This window comes from Lithobates pipiens, unplaced genomic scaffold (assembly GCF_037356315.1).
Source record: "Lithobates pipiens isolate NorthernLeopardFrog02 unplaced genomic scaffold, aLitPip1_a1.2 Scaffold_19, whole genome shotgun sequence".
Lineage (NCBI taxonomy): Eukaryota > Metazoa > Chordata > Amphibia > Anura > Ranidae > Lithobates > Lithobates pipiens.
In genome coordinates this window covers 498,912,287-498,939,357 of record NW_027507764.1, presented here as the reverse complement: position 1 = coordinate 498,939,357, position 27,071 = coordinate 498,912,287, and positions in this window count along the sequence as shown.

The window sequence follows — 27,071 nt, the reverse complement described above, 5'->3', positions numbered from 1 at the left end:
TAACAAGGGGTGAGTGTGTTTGTTTATATAAAAGGGTAATATGGCAAAGGTTAACATCTCTAGGCTCAGAAGTAAGTCTCAGTACGATCGGGAAATTGATATATTTCATATGTATGGAATATAGGAATACATGCAGTAGTAAGGTAATTAATTTATGCCAGAGTGTAAAGAAGTTCATTAAGAAGAAAATTAAGTTTAATGCTGCATGTATATCTTTATGTATTAAGCCCTGAACAAAGTTTTCAGAGAAAAAATATTGGTTAAAATGTGGAAAGAACTATATGAAATTGAGATAATGGAAAAAACATGATGTTTAGTGTTTTACAAAAATTCTACAGATTTGGTTTTAGGAAATAATAAGTTAAGGATTGAACAATTTTTACAAAAAAATCCAAACTTGGATTTGGTTATTAAATTAAAAGTAGTAAATTGTTCTAATTTACTTAAGGTTACCCAGAGAAAATATTAAAATATGAAATTTTTTTGTTCAATCTAAAAAATTGTAAAAATAACTATTGTTAAAAGTTCTTGTAAATTAGTATTTCTGGTAAAAGTAAGGACTTTTGTTGTGGGAGGAGTTTTCTCGGGGAAATGGCCAATCGCAGGTCATGGGCAGGACCCAATCTGTGAGTTTCACGAGATTGTCTTCTAAACAATTTTTTGTCATTATTATAATCAGGAAAGTCATATAACATAGTGTACATGATTTTTCGTAGATGTACAAACAAAATATGTTTAAAAAGTGTTAAAAAGGTTAAAAATTTTAAAAACGAGAAACAAGATTGTTACCGAATTGTACAGTGTAGGGTGTACAAACCATGGTAGCCAAGACTGTCAGTAACAGATCATTCTCTGAAGAGTATGTGACATGTGAGGAGTGTATTACCAACAGAGAGATGCAGATCAAGTTACAGACTGGTCAGTCATGCCATGACATTTTTCACTTTAAAGGATCAAAGCACAATATATTTTTGTGTTAAATTTTCCAGATAGTTGGAAGAGGGTTCATTAATGAGAAAATGTATATTTAAAAGGTATCATTACTTACTAAAAGTAATTGTTTTGAAAAATAAGATTTTTTAGGCCTTAATAACTTTTTTGAGAGTTCGTTGAGATTTTTGCAGACAAAGTATCTGTCTGAGTAAATTTTAATGAATTATATAGGCTTATTGTAGGGCAAAGATATTTTTAATAACAAAAGATAACTTATATACAAACATTTGAAGATCTGAAGAAAGCCCTTATAAATTTAGTATTTTTGGTAAATATAGAAACCTCTCTCAGTCATTTTACATTTAAGTTTATGTGGATGATGAGACAATTTCAAATGTGTTAGGAGTGCATTGTCCAATGCTACAGATCTGAGACATTGTGGGTTTAGCACCATTTGTTTTGAAAAACATCTTATGTTACACTAAAGGTGTTATTTCAAGGAAAACATAAGGTGTCAATACACACAACTTTGTCTAATGGCAATTGAATGATAAAAAGATCAGTTGTAGTGTGAGGGACAGAGCCACAGTTGTGTAAATTAATCATGAGAATGTCACTTTTTCAACTTTTAGTGGACGCATTGAAAGCTGAATTTAAGACTGCCATGTGAGCAGTCAGTGACAGAGCAGGTGTGGTTCATTCAATCATACTGTATGAGGGGAATGCTGGGTTCTGAAAAGAAACTTCAACATGATCAGATTTCTTTCAGAAATAGAATATTTAGGAAAGCCCAACCTAAATTAATGTTTTTTTACAAAATTAAAATAAATTGTCAGTGTAGAGGAAAAAACAGTAATCTGGCAAGATTATTCTTTTAGAAGATTTAATTTAGTCACAGGATAAAGAGGGGGCCTATTACATTGTCTTAGTTGGAATCAGTACAGACTGATAAAGGAGAAAATTTATTGTAAAAATAATTGTATTCCAACAATAATGGATAGAGTTATTTTTAAATGAAAAATATTTCTTTTTGCATATCCAGGTACCTGATTGATTGATTTTTTGTTTTAGCTTATGAAGAAATTCTGAACTACTCATTTTAGAACACTTTGTCATCAAACTTCTGAAAATTGTTTTATATTGTTTATAGAATTATCTAAAGTGAAAGAGGCCTAACCTGATACTACAAAGTATTGAGGGATTTGGCAAGTCTATATAGATTGATTATATTAGTTTTTTCACTTGCTACAGGAGGATTACAAGGATATTGTTTTTTTAGTTAATGTTTCTTTTTGATAAATTAATTGAGGTAATTCTAGAAAAAATAATATTTTTTATAAAAACGAAGTTGTTGTGAACTTATGTCATATTCCATTGGGGTTGGTTTTCAAACCATGGAATCAGTTAATGATTTAACATTTTATAGGACAGGTAGTGAAGGACATGTATGCTATTTTAGGTTTAGTAAAGTTTTTGTTTCTTATCATCTTAAGTACTCAGGTATTGTAGAACGTATGAATAGTATTGGTTAAGATGATAAAGGTAAATATTGGGTGACTTATTTACCTGCTATAGTTTAAAAATGTTATTATTTTCTAAACATAGGGTTTGTTAACTTTTTGAGTTAATGACAGTCTTTTGAGATTACCATACTTAGTTTTTTTATATTATCTGTTGTATAGAAAGTAGTGTGGTTGCAAATTTTGCAAACAACAGGTATAGGTATTTCAGAAGTTTGTTCACAAAACATGGCTAGGCCTATGCTAATTTAAATAGAAATGATGTCTTGAATGAGATTTCTACTTCTAATGAGTATGTTTAGTAATTTATTCCAGTAGCTAAAGTTATGGTTATTAATTCTAGATCTGAAGGTACCAAGGATGTCAACAGAAATGCCAACTGGGATATTAGTTGGGAAGATTATTTTGTTATTTTTAAGGTACATTGGGATTATAGTTTTTGTTTCAAAATTAATTGGTAAAAATAAAAATAATTGGTAAAAATAAAAATAATTGGTAAAAATAAGAATAAAATGGGTAAACACAGAAAGGATTATCATTTTAAAATGGTTTACATTGATTAATGAAAATTATTTAGGAAAACATAATTTTTAAAAGAATTTGATACTTGTTTTCATTTTCTTTTATAGATATATCTTTCGTTTCTAAATGTAAAGAAAATGATTTTATTTTATTTTTTTTTATTTAGTTTTTTGAAATTTTTTCATGACAATGCAACAAGCACAACTAAATTTCTATTTGTTACTATTTTTTGTTTTTTCAAAAATTATTATTTTTTGATTATGTTATCAAAGACTATCATTTTTTTGGTGAATTTCAATGATTTATTCATATGAATTTGCATCAAAAGCGACATATTGATCGGTCGATCATTATGTGAGGGGGAGTTAGGATGTGATTCTCATAAGAATTTTTTTTATGAGTTATCTGAATAATGATGATAGTAATAAGATAATAGGAAAGACAAAAATGTATAATTAGAAGTATATGAAGAAAAGGATTTAAATGTGTCTAAACAAAGTTATTGTTGAATTTAAATAATTTTGGAATGTTTAAAAAAAAAAAAATAGAAAAAGTTGCTTGCTGGTCATGGATAGATGGATAAATAAATTGAAAAATAAATAGAATGATAGATAGAATATATAAAATATGACAATCAACTAATGGGAACGTTTTTATTTATTTTGTTTCAAATCTATATTAATGGTTAGAATGAAACAAATTTATAAATCGATTAAGGAAGAAATGAAAAAAAAAAAAAAAAGGTGGAAAAATTATGACAAGTATTTTTAGTCAGAAAATTACTTCTGGTTTATCTGATCCAGTGATTAGCTATGGTACATCTGGAGCAATTGATTCAAAATGTGTATGAAAGGGCCATACATGAAGTGTGAGTGATTTAGCTAATATTCAAGTTGTGTGAATGTCATTTTGGTACCAGTTGTTCTTTATGACCAGAGTTTATGACTAAAGGTCAGTAGGTCAGTGGTTTCACAGATAAGAAAACACATAGAGAGTGTGTCATATAATGGAACAATATACTTGAAAAGAAGATCATTTTTAAAGTAAGATCATAGATTATCCATAAAATATTTATATGATATGGTTAAAGTTATAAGAGTTTCACAAGAAGTTAAATACATTTATAAAGTTGAAAGAAGAAAATATTTAATATTACATGATTTAGATGGAGAATTAATTAAAATTAAATATAATAGTTTATACTTTCTCAATGGAATGAAATATTTAAATATTTTTCATAGAAACATCTCAGAATTTTTGAAAATGTTTATGTACAAATTCTGACTCACTAAAATGTATTAATGTGTATTGTATTAATGTTTATTGTATTGTTTGTATTGGAAAAAAAAAAAAAAAAAAATCAGAGACATTTATTATTTAAGATGAATGCACTTATTATTTGTTGAATATCGTGCATTGAGGGGGAATATGTTAGAAGTTTTTGCGGTAATTAATATTTTAAGTAATAAGGGTTTCTGAAAATATATGTAAGTTATATGTTTGGTGGTGAGTGATTGTTTCTGAAGGTCACACTACAGCAGATCATATAGAGAGGAGTGGTTTTGCTGAGTAGGTATTTATATTTTGAGTTACTAGTCAGAACAATTGGTGGAGTTATGCTACTTATCTATAGACTGAACCATATTGGGTATATATGCAAATGTGGGAGTTATTAGGATTTGCTGACATAACATCTTGAAACAGTATAAGAATGGGGTAGGATTATGGGAAGAGCAGGAATGGTGGGATGAGAAAGGATTCTACACTTTGGAGAATGTAGATCAGAAAACCTATTCCTCCTTCTGAAGCCATCACCATGCCATATGTTACCAGATGTCAATCTTGTCTTTGCTTGTCTTTCTGAAAAATAAACGGACTATTGGATGGACGAAGGATTCTTCAATTTCTACTCCTGAAAGTACGTTTGAAATGCCTTGGATGAAAGATACATATATCCGCTACACACACCCTTTGGAGAAGGGTTACTGATTCACATATAACACAAAGACTTTGCTAGTTATTATGAAACGCCCCTGTGAGTGAGTATGTAGAGCTTATTCTACACTACACTACATTTTACTCTTCTCTAAACTCACTTTTAACAGTCCTTTTGGTGGCCTCGGCTTGGCCCAGGCGACCATGGTATGCAGAAATCATGAAGTTGGCAGTAGGCAGGCCATGGACCCTCCCTCTCCGGCCAGATCTGCTCTCATAGGGTCCAATCTACCATCCTGCTTTACGCAGTCTGAATTTGACGGTTTGGCTGCTGAGACCCACATTCTGAGAGACCGTGGCCTTTCGGGGCCAGTCCTTTCTACTCTGGTCAATGCCAGAAAGCCGGCCTCCAGGCTTATTTATTACAAAATCTGGAGGACATATGTTTCCTGGTGTGAACTCAGGAAATGGCATCCTAGAAAATATATCATTAACAGAATCTTGGCCTTTCTCCAGTCAGGCCTAGAGATGAATTTGGCCATAAGCACTATCAAAGTGCAGTTAAACCTCCGGTATGCCCATGGGATCTGAATTTGGTTCTCTCGGCCTTACAGGGGCAACCATTTGAACCTTTGCATCTGGCTTCTTTAGTTCTCCTGACTAAAAAGCTGGTCTTCTTAGTAGCCATATCTACGGCTAGAAGAGTATCAGAGTTGGCAGCTCTTTCCAGTAAGGAGCCGTATTTAATTGTCCATAAGGACCGGGTGGTCATGCGTCCCAACAGGTCCTTTCTACCTAAGGTGGTTTCGGGTTTCCATTTGAATCAGGATGTAATCCTACCATCCTTTTTTCCGGACCCTCAGTCCACAGAAGAAGAATCTTTACACACTTTGGATGTGGTTAGAGCAATCAGTATGTATCTTCAAGCAACGTCTCAGATAAGGAAAACTGATTGTTTGTTTATTCTGCCGGAAGGCCCTAGAAAGGGCCAGGCGGCGTGAAAATCCACTCTCTCAAGGTGGATCAGGCAAGTTATTTCTCAGGCCTATGGTTTAAAGGGGAAGATTCCTCCTTTTCGGGTGAAGGCGCACTCTACCAGGGCTGTTAGTGCTTCTTGGGCAGTGCATCACCAGGCCTCCCTGGCTCAGATCTGTAAGGCTGCGACTTGGTCATCAGTCCACACATTCACCAGATTCTATCAGGTGGATATCAGAGGGCAAGAGGATATCGCCTTCGGGCGCAGTGTACTGCAGGCTGCAGTTTAGGTCCTCCGGTCCCTGGCGGTCTATATTTATGATCTGTGTCTCCCTCCCCTCAATCTGAGCATTGCTATGGGACATCCTACTATGTAATGAAGCTCCTGTGTCCCCGTGATGTATGATCAAGAAAATGGGATTTTTATATACAGCTTACCTGTAAAATCCTTGTCTTGAGAGTACATCACGGGACACAGGGCTCCCGCCCCTCTTGGGTTTTACGTGGTTTCTTATTGCTTTGCTACAAAACTGAGGTGCCTCCCAGATGGGAGGGGTTATATAGGGGAGGAATTCTCCTTAATTGGGGTCAACCAGTGTCCAATCACCAGAGGTGCCTATATAACCCACTATGTAATGAAGCTCCTGTGTCCCATGATGTACTCTCAAGAAAAGGATTTTACAGGTAAGCTGTATATAAAAATCCCATTTTCTGTCTGCTGCTTCCTTCCTCTGGTATCAGCATGAATCACTTCTGACACCAAGAGAAAAGAAGGTGACAGAGGTGGGATCTTCAGCTGATTGACAGCCTGAGCTCTGTTCCTGTGAGCTGTGTGAATGGGGGGTGTGTCCCTTCCCTTTAATCAGCTCTCAGAGCACTCTTTACAAGTGTAGTTTCAGCTCTCCACCCCCCTTTTTTCAGACAAACTATAAAATTTGCACTTTGAATGGATATAGGGAAGAAAGGAATGTAGATAAACAGGTACAACTTATGTAGGAGGATTTGTTTAATTTCTATGTATCACCTGGGTATATGGAAAGGTTTACAACCACTTTTAGAAAGCTGAAGTTAGAAGCTGACTGGCTACCATGCAGAGCTGCATCAGATTTAGCACTCCCCAGTTTTAGTAAATCAATCCCATATAATTTAATTGTGGAATGCTACAGAATAGTTCTGCCTGAATGAATAGCAGAATGCACTGAAAGGTAGATTGTGTCCCCTTTATGTATTTCAAGACTTCCGTTTTAGTTAGGCTGAAACATACCTTTAAGGCTAGGTTTCCACTATTGCGACCCCAACGTCGCGCGATTTACAGTGTGACTTTGCAATGTGATTTTTGATGTGATGTCATGCCACTGGTGAGAACCATGGGAGAACAAGTTGCACCAAAGTCAGAAGAAAGTAGTACAAAAACCTTTTTTGGAGTCGTTGTGACTTGAGTCGCACCAACTAGAACGGGGACTATTGAAAAACATGGATTTTGACTTGTCACACATCAACTTGCAGGAGTGGAAACAGAGCCTTAATCAAAACACCTACCATGGGGGGCGTGGCTTAGCAATGGAAGTGTGAGGACATGCTTTCTGGAGCTCTGCACAGGAGAGAGCCCATTGGATTGTGCAGACGAGCCATTCTTTCATGCCCGGGGAGCGCAAACACCCGCTGACTATGGGGGAGCAGAGGGTACCTGAAATCACCCACTACTTCTTCAGACAGCATTCTATTTCTTCTCCCAGTGCCCTGACCAAGATGGCGCCGCCACAAGTCAACCCGGCCAGCACTGCCGCCTCCACAGGTAAAAAAGGTACACAGGCAGGGGCTGCAGTGGCAGGGGACTTGACATCAATTGGGGATAGGCCACTCTCCCCTATACTGTCCCCAGCTATCCCACACTCGGACTTACAGAAAAAGGCTCTGAGCACATAGGGGGTCAGACAGCCACTCAGAGGGCTCTCCGGAATATAGTAGTTGGTCTGCCCACTAAGCAGGACCTTCATGCCATTTTGAATACTCTCACGCGGGAGCTCCATGATCGCCGCCAGCAGATGGATATGGTTGAGGAGAGGGTGACCGTCCTAGAATCCTCCATCACCACCACAGATGCCCCACATTACCAACCTGGAGCCCTTATACGGATCTACCCTGATATCTCCAGGCAAACATGGGTCATGTGAATGCTTATGCAACCTCTTCTCAAGGTAATACAGGAAGCAGAAGCTACTTACCGCTGGGGCCATCCTTTCCACCTAATTGTGAGGAAGCAGGGATCTGAGTTCCATCTCTGCTCACCAGACCAACTCCCAGACCTGTCCAGCTTTATAGCCAAGCCTGCTATAAGTGTTCCCAACTGGTTTGATTACCAACTTCCCCAGGAGGCTCTTGGCCCACCTCTGCCAAGACTGCAATGGGTCAGTCGACCCCACTCTCGTGCCTCTAGTCGCAAGGCCTCTAGATCCCATCTGACATCCTCCAAGGCATGACTCCTTCCTCTATTTCAGTAATTGGCAAGACATTACAGCAGCTGTTCTTGTGGACCTTCTCGGGGAAGACCAAGCATTTCCCTGGGTTCCTGTTGCCCCTGGTTTGCATCGACTCTCTGGGCCACTCTGGTTGGTTGCCTCCAATGGTTCCGTTACACAATATCCCGCCACTGCTTATGGCCTTAAGTCATGTGACTCATTAGTGTTACATGGTCTCAGGTGTGAATGAGGAGTAGGTGTGTTACATTTGGTGCTCTACATAAAGTTGTCCTAGGCTATAAGAAGATTGCCAAGACCCTGAAACTGAGCTGCAGCATGATGGCCAAGATACAGCGGTTTAACAGGACAGGTTCCACTCAGGACAGGCCTCGCCATGGTTGACCAAAGAAGTCGAGTGCACATGCTCAGCGTCATATCCAGAAGTTGTCTTTGGGAAATAAAAGCATGAGTGCTGCCAACGTTGCTGCAAAGGTTGAAGGGGTGGGGGTCAGCCTGTCAGTGCTCAGACCATATGTCACATTGATCTACATGGCTGTCATCCAAGAAGAAAGCCTCTTCTAAAGATAATGCACAAAAAAGCCTGAAAACAGTTTGCCGAAGACAAGCAGACTAAGGACATGGATTACTGGAACTACTGGAACTATGTCCTGTGGTCTGAAGAGACCAAGATAAACTTCAAATTCAGATGGTGTCAAGCATGTGTGGCGGCAACCAGGTGATGAGTACAAAGACAAGTGTGACTTGCCTATAGTAAAGAATGGTGGTGGGAACATCATGGTCTGGGGCTGCATGAGTGCTGCTGACACTGGTAATCTGCAGTTTATTGAGGGAACCATGAATGCCAACATGTACTGTGACATACTGAAGCAGAGCATGATCCCTTCCCTTCAGAGACTGGGCTGTAGGGCAGTATTCCAACATGATAACGACCCCAAACAACCCCAAACAGATCTCCAAGACAGCCACCGCCTTGCTAAAGAAGCTGAGGGTAACGGTGATGGACTGGCCAAGCATGTCTCCAGACCTAAACCCTATTGAGCATCTGTGGGGCATCCTCAAGGTCTCTAATGCCGCGTACACACGATCAAACAATCCGGTGGAAAAGTCCGGCAAACTCAAGTCCGCCGGACAATCCGCCCGTGTGTAGCCTCCGGTGGACTTTTTTTACCCAAAAGTACGGCAGACTTAGAAAGTATTTTTGCACTCCAATCTTCCCACCGGACTCGCATTTCGGCGGACAATCCGGCCATGTGAGTGCCAGTCCGCCGTACTTTTGAAATGAACAGACTTTTCCCGCCCGGAGAAAAGTCAGCTCATTTTGAGCGCGTCTCCAGGTAGACGGGGCCAGCGAAGGAGGCGTGCGGCCCCCCCACCCCAAAGCACCTTGTCCCCATGTTGATGAGGACAAGGGCCTCTTCCTGACAACCCTGGCCGTTGGTTGTCGGGGTCTGGGGGCGGGGACTTATCGGAATCCGGGAGCCCCCTTTAATAACGTGGCGACTTATATAGGGACATCACCGGATGATGTCCCCGCCTATTATGATGTCACAGTCCCAGAGGATGCCATTGTAAGCGGAGGATGCGACGAGGCAACATCTGAAGAGAAGAAGAGAAGAACAGAAGATGGCGAAAGCGGCGACAGCAGCGACAGAAGACCGGGCCACTGCCTGTAAAAGAACTAGAAGAAGGCGCGGTGGCCCGGCAAGAAGAACCGAAGAGGGGGACAAGACCCCCGAAGTCCGAAGAAGAGGGCGGCGGCGAAGAAGAAAGCCGGGCTCCTCCGCCAGCAAAAGAGCTAGCAGAAGATAGCAGAGGAGTCCGGCGAGAAGACCCCCGAAGGTGGAAGACCCCCGGAGCTGTGCAATAAACTATTTTAACCCTTGTGTTTTGTGTTGTTACATTTCCCATCTGGACAAAAGTTAACTACATGACGGCAGAGTTCAGGTCCCTCTACGAAGGCTTCTATAATCTAGACAGGCACTCCCCTACTGACCTCCCCTTCAATGGTGGACTCACCCCACAGCCCTGTCTTATCACATTCGGCATGCCATCACTCCCTATTGCATTCCAGGAGAAGCTGGAAGAGCCTATCACAGCTGTGGAGCTGAGGGAGGCCCTAGCCAACTCAAAGCTGAAGAAGGCCCCTGGCCCCGATGGCCTAACTCCGACTTACTATAAAGTTTTTTTGAGATGCTATATCGAACCCTGGTCTCTGCTCTCAATTCTATCACAGAGGGAAAATCCTTTCCGCTAGACAATTTGAGAGCATATATCTCCCTTACCCCGAGGAGGGGAAAGACCCACTACGATGCAGGAATTAACGTCAAATAGCACTCTTGAACATGGACCTGAAATTGTTTACAAAAATTTTGGCCAATAAATTGCTCTCACATATACCTTGTCTCATCCATAGAGGCAGGCTTTGTGCCCCACCTAGATCATGCGAAAACATCTTCCAGGTGGTGAACCTGATCCATGCAGCCAGGTCGTCAAAGCGGGCCCTTCTCTTGCTGTCTACTGACACAGAGAAGGCATTTGACTGCGTTGACTGGTGCTTCATATGGGCCACCTTAGAGCACATTGGCCTCCGATCCTCCATGCTGAGTTGGATACTATTCCCCTACTCCCATCTCACAGCTGCTGTCAAAGTCAATAAGACGAGGTCTAGCTTCTTCAACATTCGTAACGGCACACGGCAGGGCTGCCCCTTGTCTCCTATGATATTCATACTCTCATTGGAGCCCTTTCTATGCAGAATACGTGCAGACTTGGGCATCACTGGCTATCAAAAATCTTCAGGGTCCCACAAGGTGGCTGCATTTGCGGATGACCTAATCCTGTTTCCTAACAGAATCACTTACCTCTCTCCCGAACTTGCTCCAATCTCTACAAGAATATGGGGCTCTCTCTTTATTTCAAATTAACCTATCCAAATCCTCCATCCTTAACATTACAGTGGGCAAGGACACTGTCAAACACCTGTGTTCAGTGTTCCCTCTTCGCTGGGTGACCAACTCTATTCATTACTTGGGAGTCGACATTAATTCTGACCCTTATGACCTGTATTTGGCGAATTTCACCCCACTACTGCTCCGTCTAAGAAAGGACCTCAACTATCGGCATTCTCTTATGTTAACATAGTTTTGCCGCTGCAATGCCCTCAAGATGACCATGTTGCCTAGGGTATTGTACTTGCTGCAGGCACTTCCTATCCGCCTCCCCCTAGTATTTTTCAAGCGAGATGTTCTGCAATTTCGTCTGGTCCTATCACAAGCTGCGCATTAGAAACAGGGGTGGGTCTCCCAGACATGAGAGCCTATTATAGGGCGGCTCATCTCACAAATTTAGTGGACTGGCATTGCCATGCAGAGGCAAAAAACATTGGGTGACTATGGAGATAGAAGATTTCAATGACACGGCCAAGAGCTGGCCCTGGATCACCTCACCCCTGCTGAAAAAACCTCACTGATCACCCTACATTGGGCAGCACAATACTGGTGGCCAGAGACACTTTTCGACATTCTTCAGTGTCTCCACTACCCTCCCCTATGGTGCCAGTTCTGGGTAATCCCCACTTCAATCGATTGGCTGTGGGTGGCCCACTCCACTTGTGTGACTTTGTGGGACCCGACGACCAACTCTCCTCAGAAGCCTCCCTTTGGACTTCTGGAGTGGCCTTCAGCTGCGTAACTTCCTTTGCAGGTGTTCACGGATCCCAGGCATCTCTCATCAGCTTAAGGAACTGGAACACATCTGTCATTGGGGGGACTAAGAGCGACTAATCAAGAAATACAAAGCCTCCCTCACCATCCAGCTATTGAATGCTGCCAAAGCATGCATCCCCCTCTGTTGGAGATCAGAGAACCCGCAGCAAAATCCCTGTGGTTTTCTAAAGTGAATGAACTGAGAGATGTGGAGGATCTCACCGCCACCTTGCACAAAAGGGAGGAGACCTTTTGTGAGACCTGGAGACCATGGCACCACTTTGTGCATACGGACACATACCTCCGAGAGGTTGTGCAGCCTGGCTGACCCTATAGACTCGCTTTACTCCCTAGTTGGATGGGCACTACTTTTCCTCTCTCTCTTTCCTTTATTTCGCTCTTATCTCGCACTAAGAGATACCTGACCCCCTAACCCTTCCCCCCCCGACCGCCCCCCCTCTCCATATCCTTTACTAAGTCATGGGACGTTTTGTTTAGATATCCTAGTTTGCATCCTGAATATCCTAGTTTGCATTATCCCTACCATAGTGTCCCATCTCTGGGCTCAGCTGGCTATCGGGAGCTTTGTCTCCCGAGAAACTGTAAACCCCTGTACACACGATTGGATTTTCCAAGGGGAAATGTTGGATGTCAAGCTGTTGGCGGAAAATCCCATCATGTGTATGCTCCATCGGACATTTGTTGTCTGACTTTCCGCCAACAAATGTTGGCTAGCATGTCTTTTTTCCGCCAACAAATATGTGTTGTCGGATTTTCCGATTGTGTGTACACAAGTCCGTTAGACAAAAGTCCAAAGTACAAACACACATGCTCGGAAGCAGAAGTGGTCAGTCTTGTAAACTAGCGTTCGTAATAGAGAATTAACATTCATCACATGGAAAATTAGGAAATCTCCAAATGTAGCGCACAATTCTCTTCTTCTTTAACCACTTGAGATCCGCGCTATAGTAAAAAGACGTCTACAGCGCGGATCTCAATTTCCGGGACTACGTCTATTGACGTCGTCCCGTGTACGAGCGGCCTGCGCGCCCCCTGAGGGGCGCGCGCGGCGCACTCTGTGATCGGCGAGTCCATGAGACTCGCCTGATCACCGATCCGTGAAAGGGGTCGATCCCGACCCCTTATCACGTGATCAGCTGTCAGCCAATGACAGCTGATCATGTGATAGAACGGAGCCGGTAATCGGCTATTATTCCTAAAAAAGCCGATCACCGGCGGCTGTGATCGGGATATCAGTCCCGATCACGGCCAATAATCTAAGCGCTCACCTGCCCCCTGCCAGTGCCCACCTGCCCCCTGCAGTGCCAGTTTAATAAAAGTTAGTGCCCCTGTCAGTGCCACCCAGCAGTGCCCACAGTGCCACCCAGCAGTGCCCACAGTGCCACCCAGCAGTGCCACCCACAGTGCCACCCAGCAGTGCCACCCACAGTGCCACCCACAGTGCCCACAATCTGCCTAAAAGGTGCTGCACCCCAGTGCCGCCCATCAGTGCCCAGCAGTGCCGCCCAGCAGTGCCCAGCAGTGCCGCCCATCAGTGCCCAGCAGTGCCACCTATCAGAGCCACCTATCAGTGCCACCTATCAGTGCCCATCAGTCCCATCTATCAGTGCCACCCATCCGTGCCACCCATCCGTGCCACCCAACCGTGCCACCCATCCGTGCCACCCATCCGTGCCATCTTATCTGTGCCCATCTTATCTGTGCCGCCTTATCTGTGCCCATCGGTGCCGCCTTATCTGTGCCTATTAGTGCCGCCTTAACTATGCCTATCAGTGCCCACCAGTGCAGCCTATCAGTGCCCACCAGTGCAGCCCATCAGTGCCCACCAATGCAGCCCATCAGTGCCCACCAATGCAGCCCATCAGTGCCCACCAATGCAGCCTATCAGTGCCGCCTAATCAGCGCACTTCAATGAAGGAGAAAAATGACCCGTTTGCAAAATTTTAGAACAAACTATTAAAACATGATTTTTTTTTTTTTTTTTTTTGCATCTTTTTTTGTTTGTTTAGAAAAAAATAAAACTCCGAGCTGTAACTAAATACCACCAAAAGAAAGCTCTATTTGTGGGAAAAAAATGATAAAAATTTCATTTGGGTACAGTGTTGTATGCCCGCGCAATTGTCATTCAAAGTGCATCAGCGCTGAAAGCTGAAAATTGGTCTGGGACTGAGGGGGGTTTAAGTGCCCAGTAAGCAAGTGGTTAATGGGATAATAATGAAGATGCTTTGCTGGTGATACTGATGAAGTTATTGCAAACAAATTTTCAAATGCTTTTTTTTCTAGTGATATCAGGAATAATATTATTCAGTTTTTTTTTATTTGTGCAAGTTACCACAACACCATTATCCCCTATTTTATAAAAGCAAAGATACAACTATGTTGGCGCCCATTGTCAATTTTACATTGTATTTTATAAATGTAACTGCCTACTCCCAAACTGTCATTTGAAGAAAACACATATTAAGTATTATTCTCTACAATGTTTTTATTGTGCAAAAAAAAAAAATACACATTCTATCTACCAATAGAAATTAACCAAAAAGTGCATTCTATGCATCCAAAAATATAGAAAAAATTGAAAATATACCAAATCCAATCATTATTCAACCCCCCAAAAAAACATCAAAGCCATAACTCCAAGGCCAATAATAAATAATACGTTATCTTCTCTGATTCCGCAACGTCTGGTTGACGAACGGCCGCTCAAAAACAAACTGAAAAGCACGAAATGAAAAGCGCAAACTGAAAAGCGCTAAATGAAAAACGCGAAAAGAAAAGAGCAAATCACCACTCACCAAACTTCTACTAACACAAAATTAGTAGAAGGAGCCCAAAGGGTGGCGCTTAAGAGCTGAAAAACCACATATTACATCTAGTACGTCACTATGTTCGTAATTGTTGGCCAACATTTGTGTGACTGTGTGCATGACGAACAAGGTTGAGCCAACACCCTTTGGACAAAATTCCACGGTTTTGTTGTTGGAAAGTCCGATTGTGTGTATGGGGCTTTAGAGTTTATTTTATTGCATAGCTTCACATATATGATTACCATATATGTTTTGGGTCTCTCAGGCAGTTTTTTAGATGCCTCCCTGGCTCTGAGCACTGACAATAGTTCTATACTGTGCTATTCCCTCGTGCCATCCATACTGTGTATTACCGGGGTAGTTGATATGTTGTTCACATTGTATGACCGTTTCTGTTATCTGAATTTTATTATATATCTCTGCTGTCTATTTTGGAATAAAAAAATAAAAAAAACACACACCATCAATAAAAGAATAGGAACTCACTGAATACAAAGAATAGTACGGTTATTCTTCAGTCTTCACACAGAGCACACAGGCCCATTTACTGAACACATCAAGCTAAAAAGCTATCACACTCTTCATTAAAAAGAATAGCAGCAATTTCTTTGAGAGCATGTAAGAGATTGAAATGAGATTGGGAATAACACTGATGTCAGACTGAAATAACTTCAGCGAGTGTGGCCGTGGGTGGAAGAAGACAGGTGATATATTATTAAAACCTTCCAAGTTGGCTGTGACATACTTTTTTTTTTTTTATTGCCGAGCATTATAAATGAGAAGTAATTTCTGACAAAATTTGTTGTGAAGTTTGAAAGGATTTAAATGTTGCACTCAGTTACCTGGGAGGGTTTGTCTTTCTAAGGGACTAGTAAATCTAAAGTAATGTTTATTTTACATAAAAGAGCCATTGATTTTTTTTTTATAATTCTGATGATATTAAATAATTTTAACAAATAAATATATATATCCCCAGAACTCCATAAAAAGTCTGATTTCTTATATTCATTTTCAGAAGGAAGTACTACCTCAATGGATACCGGAGGCTTGGACAAAGCTCAAGGGCTCCTATAATCTTGTCTACGTCAGCTAAAAAAAAGAAGTAGTAAGATCCTATGGATTGTGAATTTGATAGCTAACCAATTGAGTTTTAGAAGGCTTTACCCCCTTCATGGCCCGGCCATTTTTTGCTGTTTGGCACTGCGCTAGTTTAACTGGCAATTGTGCGGTCATCCAACACTGTACCAAAATAAAATTTATATAATTTTTTTTTTTCAGACAAATATAGCTTCTATATAAATGAAAAAAAAATGAAAAACGTTTGGGGAAAAAAGTATATATTTTCTACTTTTTGTTATAATCCTATAAAGTCAAATTTCTTCATAAATGTAGGCCAAAATGTATTCTACTACCAGCCCTGCCATTTAAGTGCCCTTCTACCACAGAGCAGACAGTGGGCGATGGGACAGATGGAGGACGTGTGCAGCCCGCGTTAACAAGCAGGTGATTGGTTCCTAGGATGCAGGACGCTCCTAGCAACCAATTAACAGCTTGCAACTGCCACCCTCTGTCCAATCCTGCTCTGCCTCCCCCCCCTAATGGGGGGCTGAGGACACCAACAGAGTCATTGAGGAAAGTAATGGGGGGGGGGGGGGGTTGAGGACAGCAATGTGAGGGAAGCTGAGGAAAGTAATATGAAGGGAAGGGGGGGCAACGACAGTAATGGGGGCTGTGGGCAGGTGAGGAATTAAATTTTTATGGAGAGTGGCTGTAATGAGAAGCAGGGGACCGAGGATGCAGTTGTAAGTATGGGATTGTAATATGAAGCTGGGGGTTCAGATTTGTGCAATCACATTTGCACACAAAATTTTAACTCAATACCCCTGGTGAGTGTGTGTGTGTGTGTTTGTGTGTGTATATGTATATATATATATATATATATATATATCATTTTTTTTACAGGCTATCATCAATCAGTATCACCGATCACTGCCACATCAGTCATTTTATGCCCCTGTACTGCACTGGTGACAGTAGGTAAAACATTTTTGCGGAAAAAAAAAAATATCCAAAAAATTGTGACAAAAAATTACAACTTCAAAAAATTCACCATGTTTCTTACTAGATGCCTCAGACTGTATACTTTCCAAAAAAGAGTCATTTGGAAGGATATGTACTCTTCTGGCATTTTAGGGTCATATATATTTTTATCTACTGATAGAAGTATTTTGAAGTGCTGTTAATGCCAGGGTACTGTTTATAATTTTAGTTATGGTTTTACCTTTGCATATTCTTTTGATATATATAGTGTGAGTAGGTGGGAGGCGCAATCCCCTAAAGATATATATATAGATGGGGGCGATGTTGTGGATGGCTTTGTATGTTATGGTTAGCATTTTGAATTTTACGCGCTGGGGTAGGGGAAGCCAGTGAAGGGATTGGCAGATAGGGGTGGCAGTCACGGAATGATCAGTGAGGTGTATTAGTCTAGCAGCAGGATTCATAATAGACTGAAGGGGGGATAGCCTGCTTAAGGGTAGGCCATTAAGGAGAGAGTTGCAGTAGTCAAGACGGAAAATAATCAAGGAGTGAACGAGTTGCTTTGTGGTGTCATTAGTCAGGAAAGGTCGAATTCTGGAGATATTGCGGAGGTGAAGGCGGCAGGATTTAACCAGTGATTGGATATGGGGGCTACAGGAGAGGTCAGAGTCAAGGATTACCCCCAGGACTCTGGCATGAGTGGAGGGACCAATGGTTGTGTTGTTGATATTAATGGTGAAGTCACAGGAGGGGAGATCGTGAAGAAGGAAATAGAACAAGCTCAGTTTTAGAAAGATTGAGTTTGAGGAAGTGGTGTAACATCCATACCGATATGTCATTTAGTAAATTGGAGATCTGTGAGGAGATTGAGGGGCTGAGTAAAGGAGTGGAGAGATAGATATGGGTGTTGTTGGCATAGAGGTGGTATTGGAAACCATGGGAGGTTATCAACTGGCCCAGGAAAGAGGTATAGAGCGAGAATAGGAGGAGCCCAAGGACAGAACCTTGGGGTACCCCAACAGAAAGAGGAAAGGGAGCAGAGGAGATGGAGTTGCAAGTGACACTGAAAGTGCGCTGAGATAGGTAGGAGGAAAACCAGGATACAGCAGAATCGCGGAGGCCAAGGGAGCGTAATTTGCTGAGGATGAGCAGGTGGTCAACTGTGTCAAAGGCAGCAGAGAGGTCTAAAAGTATGAGTATGGAGTAGTGGCTATATATATTATATATATATATATATATATATAAAACTTTTCCATTTTTTCCCACTTTTGTTTATTTTTTTAACTTTTTTTTATTTTTTTAACATTTCTTAATTTTTTTTACATCCTGTTATCATCTTTTTTTTTATTTAACATTTTTTATTTGTTACACTGTTAAAGCGGTGTTCCAGCTATGAAATGTTTTTTTTCAAAAGTCAGCAGCTACAAACACTGTAGCTGATGACTTTTAATAAGGACGCTTAACTGTCCAGGGCCTCGCAATGTTGGCTGATTCGTCCCTCGTATCGTGCGCCGACGCCGCCATCCTCACTAAGGGAAACAGGCAGTGGAGCCTTGCGGCATCACTGCCCGTTTCCTACTGCACATGCGCAAGTCCCCCAGTGATTTCTGAATGGGCGGCTGTCTTCTGTGACACACACAGGTCCCAGAAGACACTCAAATTTCCCAGAAATCAACAGGAGGAGGAGAAGACTAAAGACCACCGCGGAATAGGAAGTGGCAGATTAGGATGATCTGCCTAGTAACAGGCATTTCTAGTGAGTACAACATTTTTATTTATTTTTTATTTTCTATTTTTTTGTTGCATTTATGTGTAATTTTTTTTTTTTTCAGCAAGGATCTCCACTTTAAGGCTTATATACAGTGATGGTTAATAGAGAGCAATAAAACTGAGTTTTTATTTTGCAGCAATTTCCGTGTAAATCCAGAAATATTGTTTTTTCTTAAGAAATGCATTAGAGTCAATAGTGTAGGTGAAATTAGATATACATGGCTCCTGAGGGATACCGAAGCTCCTTGCAACTATCCTGGACTTGCTCTTGTACCAGAAACAGACCACTATTTAACATTATTATTTTATGTTTAAAAATAAAATGCTGATTTTGCTTTGTTGGTACATTATAATCAGGATAACCACCCAAGCAGAAAAGCTTGTGATTCACAGCAAAGTTCAAGTTCAGTTGCAGAAAAGTAGTTTTTTTTTTCTCAATGTGACTCCACATAAAGGGGTCTCTCAGGTGTTGCAGCCAGATGATGTAAGTTTCTCCTAAATGAACAAGCTCAGCAGAATTTCTGAATGGGGAAGGAGAAAGCACTGGGCACTGCCTGCGTAAAGCATGATGTGAGTCTCTGACAACACCAGTCAGCATAACAGCAAGCCATTTACCCAAAGTTGGATTAAGTCTGCTGCAACAGCAAGTAAAAATGACAGTGTTCACTTACCTAAGACAACAAATAATTGGTTTAAAAAAATGGAGGTTCAATCAGCGCAAAATATGTAACCTTAAACAAAAATAACAAGGCAGCTGAACACTAAAGGCAAATATAACAATACCTCAAAGAAATACTAAATACGTAACAGTGCAGAGCTGATAATTACACCCTCTAAATATTCAAAGTCCTTTACAGTATGGAAAACATAGAGAGCTGGATGAAACAGTTGATAGTTACATTCTCCTCTGTGGTGGTAAAGTTGCATGCAGATATCCCTATAGTGCAGGCTAAATCCGTGATTCCACCACCAGCTAGCCAAACCGCTCACCTCAGATCGTAGACCCCTGAACTAACAGACGGGTCAAATGCACATATGGGTCAAATGCAAATGCAAATATCTCTGAGGAAGTCCCGTTTAGGACGATACGCGTGTCGGGAGGACCCTGGAACATCACTGCAGCCACCTTATTGAAATATATTGTCCAGAAAGACTATTTGCCTTTTACCCCAGCACTAGAGTCATAGTGCTATATATATGAGTACTTGTCGTTTTAATAAATTAGAATTTTAGCCATACAGTGTGCACTATATATTTTTTACTGTATTTTATGGCACCATGGTTCTAAAGCGAGAGCAACAACTAGAGGCTGTGTAAAGTGACAAGACGTCTTATCCTATCCATCTGCCTACCCAGACCTTTGGATGTGACCACTGTTAGTGGAGAAATGTGCATCTGACCCATATGTTAGTTCAGGGGTCTATGATCTGAGGTGAGCGGTTTGGCTAGCTGGTGGTGGAATCACGGATTTAGCCTGCACTATAGGGATATCTGCATACACCTTTATCACCACAGAGCAAAACATCACTAACAACTGTCTCTATTTTTCATCCAGCTCTCTATGTTTTCCATACTGTAAAGGACTTTGAATATTTAGAGGGTGTAATTATCAGCACTGCACTGTTACGTATTTAACAAATAATTGGTTACCTAACTAGCAATTTCGACACCACTACAGTTTGCTCAGTAAAGCTAGTGAGACTTGTGGGATCTTGGAGCTGAGAATCCCAAATTTGGTAGTTTAGGATTTTTTTTATTAGAGACATCTGGCAGAGTACATTTTACCAAAATTTTGAAGATTTTTTATTTTTATTATTTTTTTATTGGATGTTTTGTAGCAGAAAGTAAAAAATTATTTTTAGTTTTTTTCAAAATGTTTTCATTTATATAGCAAAAAAAACAAAAAAACTCCAGTGGTGATCAAATGCCACCAAAAGAAAGCTCTATTTGTATTAAACTGGAAAATTGCACAGTCAGTAACGTTGTACCCAAATTAAATTTATATAATTTTTTGTTTAAGTAGAGCAGTGCTAAATAGCTAAAAATGGCCTGGTCATGAAAGGGGTAAAATCTTTCGGAGTCCAAGTGGTTAAAGTACTGCTGTTGATGTAAATAATCTGGTTCCTTGGGAGGGGGCTTCTACATCCCACATGATCTCCATGGTCTCCTTGATTTGATTTGAATTGAAACCCCACACCAATGCTAAGAGGTCCAGATACAACTTTATTCCAATAAAAGTCTGTGGGACAATCCAAGGAGTATCCAGTGCCCCTTTCATCAAGGCTTGATTGAACAGGTTTGGCTGCCAAACCAGCTACTGACCGGGCCTGTGCTTGTAGTCACACTGGAAGAAATCACATTTAGGCTACTTTCACACTGGGGTGCTGGCTGTGCTGGGCATTTTAGCGGCGATATGCTACCCCACTAGCGGCCGAAAAAGGGTTAAAACCGCCCACTACAGCTGCGCTTTGCAGGAGGGTTTGCACCGCTGCCCCATTGTTTTCAATGGGAAGGGGTGCTTTAGGAGCAATAAATACAGCGCTCCTACGGAGCTCCAAAGATGTGGCTTGCAGGATTTTTTGACCGCCCTGCAAGAGCACCGCTCCAGTGTGAAAGTCCTCGGGGCTTTCACACTGGAGACACAGCAGCAGCTGTTTCAGGGCGCGTTGCGCTATTTTTAGCACTTTAGCGCCTGCAAAGTGCCTCAGTGTGAAAGCAGCCTAAGGCTGGAGTCCCACCTATGTGAATTGAATGGGAAGTTTCTCCAACTCCCATAGCAGAAGATTGCTCTCTATGGAGAAAACTATTTAGATTAGAAAACTATTGGAAAACTAATTGAATATGAATAAATGAAACAAAAACGAATCGAAACAAAACAATTTTTTTGTTCTTCACATGTCTACCAAAATAATTTATTGATATTGTGTTAAAAAAAAACAACGTGTTTTCGGAGTCAAAGGAACTCCCCCTTCATCAGGGCAATAATAAAACATAATTGTAAATACAATGGTGACTGATAAAATCATGAGCCTAACAATCATAAAACATCATGGATAAAATACATGTGTGTACACATACGTGCATGCAAAAATGCCCACATATTTACAAATAGAGATGGGGGAACTTTTCGGGCTGAGCATTGGTTCAGCCCCGTACAGTGCCCGTTCGGGTGTTTGCCCAACACCCCAATTTGTGTTGCACTCGGCAGGATGTTCACCCACTGAGCACACAGTGAATAGGTTGTTAAGGAGCAGACCAGGAAGCCAGCTGCCACATCCTTAACAAAGGACAGCCACTGACAGCTGAGTGAAAAAAAAAACATTGCTGGCAATAGCAAAATGTTAAAAAAAAAAAAAACAGCATGGGGGTTCCACCTCAATCCATACCAGACCCTTATCTGAGCATAAAGCCTGGCAGTCCAGGAAGGCACTCACTTATCCCCCTCCTGAATAATACCAGGCCATATGCCTTCAACATGGAGGGGTGCTTTGAGGCAAAGCTAAAAAGAAGTGTTTTTGGTCTGTTCAGGATTTGATATATATTTATATTATAATAATATAATATATAATATATTAATAATATTTAGTATGAGAAGGTTTGCTGGGGAAAATTTATTTTGTGATTGCATGGCTGCTCTTTGGTAAGGTGTGGGGTGAGTGTGTAGTGTTTTGCACCCATATTTTAGAGAGAGACACAATTTTTGTATCTTATTCATGTACAAATACCATGATAATCTGCTACCTTAAGACCCCTTTCACACTGAGGCGGTTTTCAGGCATTTTAGCACTAGAAATAGCACCTGTAAGACCCCTTTCACACTGGGGCGCTTTGCAGGCGCCACAGTGCTAAAAATAGCGCCTGCAAAGTGCCCTGAAACAGCTGCTGCTGTCTCTCCAGTGGGAAAGCCCAAGGGCTTTCACACTGGAGTGGTGCGCTCGCAGGACAAGCCACATCTTCGGATCGGTGTATGCGTTTTGTTGTGTGTTTACCACTCCTAAAGCACCCCTTCCCATAGAAAACAATGGGGCAACGCTGCAAACCCGCCTGCAAAGCGCCGCTGCAGCGGCGCTTTGCGGGCGGTTTTAACCCTTTTTCGCCCACTAGCGGGGGTTAAAACTGCTCCTTTAGTGGCTGCATAGCACCGCTAAAATGACAGTAAAGCGCCACTAAATATAGCACCCGTAACGCCCCAGTGTGAAAGTAGCCTAAAGCATCTGAAAACCGCCTCTTATTCATTTCAATGTGACTTTTCACACTGGGGCGGTGCCCTTGCGGGACGTTAGGAAAAGTCCTGCAAGCAGCATCTTTGGGGTGGTTTGAGAGCGCTGTATTTAGCACTCCCTAAATGCCCTGCCCATTAAAATAAATGGGTAGAGCTTCCAAAGTGCCTGAAAAGCGATTCGGAAGCGCCGTAAAACAGGCACTTTTAACCCCTTCTTCAGGATTAAAAGCATCCCGCTAGCGGCCAAAAAGCTTGGCTTAAACAGCGCTAAAGCGCCGCTAAAACAAGTAGCGCTTTAGCACTGACATGCCCATGGCCCCAGTGTGAAAGGGGTCTAAAATGGAAGTTAGTATTTTAAACATGAAACTCTAATGCCCTGTACACACAATCAGATTTTCCAACAACAAATGTTGGATGTGAGCTTGTTGTCGGAAAGTCCTACTGTGTGTATGGTCCATCGAACATTTGTTGTCGGACTTTCTGCCAACAAATGTTGGCTAGCAGGTTCTCAAATTTTCCGACAACAAATTTTTGCTAGCGTTCGTAATGGAGAATTAACATTCCTGACGTGGCAAATTAGGAAATCTCCAAATGCAGCACACAATTATCTTCTTCTTTAATGGGATAATAATGAAGCTGCTTTGCTGGTGATACTGATGGAGTTATTGCAAACAAATTTTCAAAGGCTTTTTTTTTCAAGTGATATCAAGAATAATAATAATAGCGCAAAATAAAAAATACAAAAAGAAAAGCGCGAATCAACACTCACCAAACTTCTAACGCGAAATTAGCAGAAGGAGCCCAAAGGGTGGCGCTAACGAGCTGAAAAATCACGTAGTACGTCACTACCTTTGTAATTGTTGGTCAACATTTGTGTGACCGTGTGTATGCAAGACAAGTTGGAGCCAACACCCTTCAAACAAAATTCCACGGTTTTGTTGTCAGAAAGTCCAATCGTGTGTATGGGGCATTAGACAATTATATCTCTAATATTTGTACTATAGTTTATAGTTCGCCTCCAGTCCAGAGGTTTAGAAGCATTGGGTCAAAGAGTAGAGCACAACACAATAAATTCACTTAACCAAACACACTAGATGTCTGTCATCTGTGTATCAAGAGAATTAGTGAAATTGTATTTGTTCACCGCGGCAAAACAAATTGAGGTCAGAATAACACTTGTGAATAGCATATTTATTTCTGTGCACTGTTGCATAAAACAGATTGCATTTATCCATGATGCCAATTGCATTCCTTATAACTTGACCTTGTTTTACAAAGTGTAATAATAAATATAGCATACTATTACTATGTTATTTTAGTGAGACAGGGCCGCGCGCCCCCCCCTTCCCCAAGGCACCCCCCATGTTGAGGGCACGCGGCCTGGTACGGTTAAGGGGGGGGGGGGCGCTCGCTCGCCCCTCCTTTCCTGGCCGGCCGGGTAGCGTGCTCGGACAAGGGTCTGTTGTGGACTTGGGGGGGACCCCCACGCCGATTTTTTTTTGCGTTGGGGTTCCCCTTTAAGTCCATACCAGGCGGCGGGGCCAGCGACGTCTCCTTCGCGGGCCCCGCCTACCTGGAGACCCGCTCGAAATGAGCGGACTTTTCTCCGGGCGGGAAAAGTCCGTTCATTTCAAAAGTGCGGCGGACTGGCATACACACGGCCGGATTGTCCGCCGAAATGCGAGTCCGGCGGGAAGATTGGAGTGTAAAACTCCATTCTAAGTCAGCCGTACTTTCGGGTCAAAAAAGTATGCCGGAGGCTACACACGGGGGGATTGTTTGGCGGACTTGAGTTTGCCGGACTTTTCCACCCGCTTGTTTGATCGTGTGTATGCGGCATTAGTCTTCCTATCAGACAATCTTTGAACCATTAAAATTTGGTCCAATGCCGCGTACACACGCCCATTTTTTCTGGCAGACAATTCGATTGTGTGTGGGCTCCAACTGACTTTTTTTTCCCAAAAGTTAGATGGACTTAGAAATAAAACATGTTTCAAAGCTATCCGACGGACTCAAGTCTGATGGACTAAAAATCAGGAAAACCGTTCGTCTGTGTGCTAGTCCGACGGACCAAATACATTGCAAGGGCAACTATTGGCTACTGGCTATTCAACTTCCTTCTTTAGTCCCATTTACGCCATCACGTTCAAAACGAACGGACTTTCGAACAGACTTAGTCCGGTCGTGTGTGGCCAAGTCCGTCGGACCTCCACCGAAAGTCTGTCGGAAAGACCGTCAGGCCTTTAAGTGTATAAGTGTGTCGTTCGAGCACTAATACATTGCCCAACAAGAATTCTCTTGCCTTTGTGGCTGTGTGTAAGTAAAGAGATGAGCTTGGGCGTATTATTTGGATATACCGTATTTATTGGACGTATTTATTGGCGTATAACACGCACATTCACTTTAAGAGGGGAGTTTTAGGAAAAAAAATCACGAGTGCCAAAGATTACCTACAGGAGAATCTCCTGTTTACATGGCAGCCTCTTTAATAGAAAGTCCCGCCTTCTTTTTATGGACAGAACAGTCGTCAAATAGCAGCGCCGGAGACGGGCTTCCTATTACAGAGGCCGCCCATAAACAGGAAATTCTCCTGTGTGTATGGCACCTTCTCCCTGTCCCCTCCAAGGCATGTACATCTTTTGTGGCCCTGGCACTGGGAGATCCTCATGGGCCACGAAAGATATATATCCAAACACCCAGGCGGGCCGTTCAAAATTGGGACGTGGGCCGCGATTGGCCCACGGGCCGGATTTTGGACATGCCTGGGTTAGAGAATTTGTCGCCTTTGGAGGACCAAAGTTTTCTGGTGGAGGGAGTGTGTAGCAGGTGCCGCTCAGCCTGCCCGTGTCCCACACCTTCTGCATGCCATACTGATGCATACACAGGCAAGTTGGCAGGGACACACACAGCCTGTCAGCAGCTGCAGGGGATTTCCCCCCTCCTTCTCTCACTGTGCAGTGAGAGAGAGACAGTCACAGACAAAGCAGCTCACTCTGCTACCTCCCCTACTTCTTCATTGGCAGGAGGAGGGATCCAATGGGACAGCACAGGAGGAACAAAGCATCCTGGGACATATTGCCCCCAACACAGATGGCCCTACTGTAATTTCTGGAGGCAAATATACACATCCCAGCAGCGCACACAGACAAGAGGAGGAATCTTACAGAGGGAGGCTGTCTGGGAGTAGAAAGTGACACCACAAGGCAAGGGAGAAGGGAGAAGACCCAGGGGAGAGGTGCTGCTGTACTGGCTCAGTTTACTGTTCCTCCCACAGATCCATGGCCAGACAAGGACATCCTGCCTGAGAGGGGGATTCCAGGTGCGAGTCATTCCAGTTGTGAGGTAGCCAGTTGGGCCACCTGAAGAACCTGCCTACCAGGATATCTCCCTTTGGGCCTTGGTCACAGGATTTGGTGAGCGGGCACTTGCCCACCTTGAAAATACAAGACACCTTTATTTGTGCCTACACCTGTAGAACCTGCGTTATACTTACACCCTGCTGCACAGACACAGCATCCATCTTTCTCACCAGGATACTGCCAGCATACTGTACATCACTCTTGTCTGTAAGGATATCTTTATATACACTTTGCTCATCCTGTCAAACAGAACACCAAGTGCATCGACGCAGGGTCCTGTGAAGATACCAGACTTTTCCTTGCAAGGACTCTCCTGTTCCTTCCTTATCTAGCAGGAACTCAGTGGTTATAGTCATACTCATTAAGGAGGAACTCTAATGTTTAGTCTAAAGTTGACAATTCATATTGCATCATGTGTTTATCATGTGTTTATCGCATGGGCCTGTGATTTCAGGATATAAGAGGAATAAGCTGACCATTAACAAGCCAGTCCTGTTCCCCTTAATGCCTGAACACATAGGCTACGTTAGGGTTACCTTATTTATTGGCGTATAACACGCACTTTTCTCCCTGAATATAGAGTGCAAATAATGCATGCGTTTTATACACTGATATTTAAAAAAAAAGCCAATTGAGGGAGGGCGCCAGGCAGGGCCAATCCTGGGTGGGTGCACACCCAGAGGCAGAAAAGGGCGGGTGCCCAGGGATGGGCCGAAGTGAAGGGGGTAAGTGTCGCCAGATTACAAAGAGCAGGGATCTCCCGCTTACCCGGCAGTTGCTGTC